Consider the following 4,698-nt stretch of genomic DNA (forward strand, 5'->3'; position numbering starts at 1 on the left):
TCTTGTGACTTCTTACATCTTATTTCAGCACACATCCTCTTTTGCTTTTACAGCCTTGTACACTGTGGAAATAAACACTTGATTTGAAGAGTTAAGACTAGAAAAGAAATCAGTTTGTCTGCAAGACCTGTAAGATTATTACACTTGGTAAGATTTCTTCAGTTGAAGGCCAGAAAATAAAAAAACTTGAAAGACCCTTCACCCTAAGCCTAAATTGAGCTCTAGCTGCAGAGCCACATAATCTGGTCTGCACTTACTCAGCACCTTTAAACCTACAGAGCCCTTAATGTTGTTCAGTTTCATCCGTTTACACACACACGGAGTTGGAGCAGCAAACCCAAGAACGCTTTAGGATGCAGAGGAGTCAGACATCAAGTCACTGAAACCACAGCTGACCCCCTCTGATGTGTGCATCAGCTTCAAGTTAAACCACCGTTACACCGCCTCATTTTGGTCCATATTGACATGATGGCATGACACAGTTGCTGCAAATTTCCCAGCTGCACATCCATGATGTGAATCGCCTGTTTCACCACATCCCAATGTGCTCTATTGAACTGAGATAAAGTGACTGTGGAAGCCATTCAAGTACAAAGAAGTACTGTCATGTTCAAGAAACCAGTTTGAGATGAGCTTTGTGACCAGGCGCATTATCCTGCTGGAACCAGTCAACAAACGATGAGTACACTGGTCATAAAGGGATGGACATGGCCAGCAACAATACTCGGGTAGGCTGTTACATTTTACTGCGCAAAACAAAATATGCTCCACACCATTACACCACCAGTAGCGTGAACTGTTGATCCATGCTTTCATGCTGTTCATGCCAAATTCTGACTCTGCCATCCAAATCTTATCAGACCAGGCAACCCTTTTCTAATCTTCTTTTGTACGATTTTGAATGGTAGCTTCAGTTCCTTGTTCTTAGCTGACAGGTGTGGCACTGGGTGTGGTCTTCTGCTGCTTCAAGGTATGATGTGCACTTCTGCACACCTCAGTTGTAACGTGTGTGACTTCCTGTTGCCTTCCTCTTAGCTTGAAGCGGTCTGGTCGTGAACTCTGAGATCAACAAATCATTTTCACCCAGAGAACTGCTGCGCACTGTGGAGAGCTCCCAGCAAATGAGCAGTGTGTGAAATACTCAGAGCATTCTCCCCCCTTCCTGATGCTCAGTTTAAACTTCAGCAGGTGGTCTTAACCTTGTGTACGTGCACTGACTGAACTGGGCTGAACTTTAAGTTGAAATGGTTACTGTAACAAACTCTTTTGTCACGCATCTATTAACAAAAAAAATATGTTACACTAAACCCCCCTGAGTACAACGAGATGGATAAAAGTTTTGCTTCTTGGCATGAATTTGTGAGCAATCAGTGTTGGACTTCCTGCCTGTTTGCACGCTGACTTTCTGAATTAAGAAAATTGGAGGGTTGCTGCAAATTTGCTTCCAAAAATGGTGCAAATGCAGATTTGTGATTGCCCAGCAGGGGTCGCTGGTGTATCAGAATCGCCTTGTCTGCTTTCCGAAGGAGGCCCCACTACTACTCCAGATTTTCCAGCTCAGTGATATTTCCCATCTGCTCCTCAGTGCACGCCCTGCCTCTTTCACTGGCACTCGGTAGCCGGCCCGCATTCACCGCTAAACGAGTGAGACAAGAGAGGTGAGGTGGAAGAAAGGACTCAGAGATGAACAGATGGACAGAGCTGGTTTCTTTTGGCCAGGACGTCATTCCATCCCTGAGCCCAACCTCTGTCATTGATACTAGTAAAATGCATCCTTTTTCTCGTATATCCGCGGTGTTTAAATAGATAAATGCAGAAAAAGATCTGCTCACCTGTTATTTAAATGGCAGTTTACAGCAGACAGAGGCAGCATGAAGTGAAACTTCATACTCAAAAAAAAAAGGAGAGCATTTCTACTGTGATTTTAAACCAAAGAAACAACAGGCGCTTTGTGATCCGGGCACTGAGAGTGACACATTTCCAGTAGCAGGCTGTGCTTCCAGAGAGCCCTCACAGCAGCAGGTTGTTGTTTTGATATTTTCATTCCCAATGAGAAAGTCATGCATTTAGGAGGAGGAGGGTGCGGTATAAGCAGTGTGGCGTAAAGGCTGCTGAGTGGTGTCAGTCGCTTTTATCTTCCTGCTCAGACACTAGCCGCCCACCAAGTGAGTGTTTACCTCAGCCGGGTCTTTAAAGCCTCTGAAGAGTGTCAAATACGCGAGGGAGAAATGAGGGCTGCTCTTGCACTATTGTGTGTGGCTCCCCCCCCCTGCATTTGCACAGAGCCGTGAACAAATGCCCCTGAAGCATGTGGAAAAGCAGAGGAGCCCATTTGAGTGACAGCCTCTGGAAAACCGGGATGATACAACGATTACATGTGTTGACACAGCTCCAGTGAAGAGATCAACATGGCAAACGGCTTTGTTGTTGCCTAAGAAACAAGCAGAGCTGAAGGCAACGCGTGCACAAGCAAGCTCAGCAGGCCTGTACGGAGGGCCAAGGCTGCCTAAATAAATGGCCAAACGCTTAAATAAAAGGAGACATTACAAAGCTGCGTGAGCGTGAAACAAACCATCTTCAAATGATATTCTTGTTTGCTTTTGCCTACGATTGAGATACTTTCACATTTACTTTCCGATGTTATTGGTTTGATGAGTTGGTGTATTTATTTATATACTAGTTTCCCTTCCCCTCTCTCTCTCTCACACATACGCACACACATACACAGACACACACTCGTATTCTTTTTACAGTTCTTCCGGTAGGCAACTGAGAACTGTCAGTCAAACTGGGTCATGGGTTCAGCTTTGCACCTGTTGGTTGATCAAAACAGGATCACAACACAAGCGGTTGCCTCATTGCGGGAAGTTGCTAAAGAAGCGAGGTTAAACAGCCCAACTGAAAATAACGCCGTCAATCAGTACAGTGAAACGGAAATGTAAGCGAATAGGGGAATTTTCGCAAAAGCCAATAAATAAATATACAAGAAAATGAAGACAGATAAATAGAGAGAGTATGGCAGTTTCTGTCATCTGTGAATGAGTGTGGGGATAAAAAAGAAAGAGATCAGGTATTAGGGAGTCCTTGGGAGCGAGCTCTGCCTCACCCTGCAGATGATAAAAGTCCAAATCCTCTCTCTCTCTCTCTCTCTCTCTCTCTCTCTCTCTCTCTCTAATGTTCTGGCCAGCCGCTGATCACACAGCCCCGGGGGCTCGGCGCTAATGATGCTCCTTCAATGATGCTGATGATCACCGCCGCTGGAAAAGAAGCAGGCCATCTATACTGAAAGGTTGCCATGGCAACCAACTGTGACCCCCTTTAGTGCAAATCACAGGGCTGGTGGAACAATGGTTTATGTAGCACACACTGGCAACGCAGCCCTCTAAGCTCCTCAGACACGTCTCACTTCGGGCTTTTATTTTATTTATGCTTTTCCTTTAAATAGATGCATCACATTAGGAACATGTCAGACCGTGCTGTCCAAATGCTGCTCATGTGCCCTTGAGCATGGTATTTGACCTTTTGTCGCTGCTGCTGTGGAGCTTTTCGGCAAATGGTGGAACTTCGACACTTCGCAGGTTTAAAAAAAGAAAGCCTTTTAGCGTCTCATGAATAGCATTGAAAGCCAGCCGTTTCGATCCATACTAATAAACATTAAAGCTGATATCAGAGGTGATTTCTGTGAAGTCCTCCCCTCTGTAACGAGACAGCTTCACTCAGTTTAGTCATCTCCCCGTGCTCCTTAAGCCTCCTACAACCCGTGAGACTCCTGAGGCCAAAGCAGGACAGGCCTATTACTCTAACTGATGAGTCACAGGTCTGCTGGCTGATTTCACTGAATTGCAGTGAGGTGGTGGGGGTGGTGGTGTTGGAGGTGGTAGTGGTGGTGGGGGGGTATGTGCCGGTGGTAATTGCTCTGCATGTAAGATGCAGCGAGAGAGAGCTCACCGGAGCTGACACGCTCCACTTCCCTCACCACAGTGATAGGAAGTGTCATTCAGCACTTTGAAAACATACCACGTAGATCCACAATATAAGTCTGCCACTCTCTGCTCCCACCTCCCACTCATTTCCTCTGAATCTCTCCCTCTCTGTCTCCCTGGGCTTCTCTTTCTTACCTCCGTGCCTCTCGCCTCTTTCTCTCTGTCTGCTCCTGTCAGCCCACTACGCTCGGCTGCTCTCATCTTCCACGCAAATGTCTTGTGGCATGACAGTCATGTAAGCGAGTGGCTGTAAACCACAAAGATGATCTCTGTCTTCTCTCCGAGCCTCGGCGATAACCTTGGCTGAAGTGTGGCCCCTGCTCTTCCTTTCCAGCTCCGGCCTTTAATGCGCGAAATGCCTGTCGTCTGCCTGCCGTTCCTGCGCGCGTGTGCGTGAGCGTACATGCGGCTTGCATGCCACACCTAGGTCCGTACACTTCGAACGCTGCTGATACGATTATTGTTGTTTTATTTTTCAAGTAGACCCGAGACACATAGCATTTGCAAGTGACAGTTAAAGTACAGACTCTCGGCTTTAATTTGAGGTTATTCGCATCCAAATTGCAGGAAGGGTTTTGGAATTACAACTCTTTAATATGTGGCCCCGTCTTTTTCAAGAGCTCGAATGTAATTGAGCAATTTACTGAAAAGCTTTTTCCTGGAGTGAGGCTCTTTTTCTTTTAGAAATTTGCTCAGGAGCAGGACTCTTTGGACA

Source organism: Simochromis diagramma, unplaced genomic scaffold (assembly GCF_900408965.1).
Source record: "Simochromis diagramma unplaced genomic scaffold, fSimDia1.1 OVJJ01000822.1, whole genome shotgun sequence".
NCBI classification, from domain to species: domain Eukaryota; kingdom Metazoa; phylum Chordata; class Actinopteri; order Cichliformes; family Cichlidae; genus Simochromis; species Simochromis diagramma.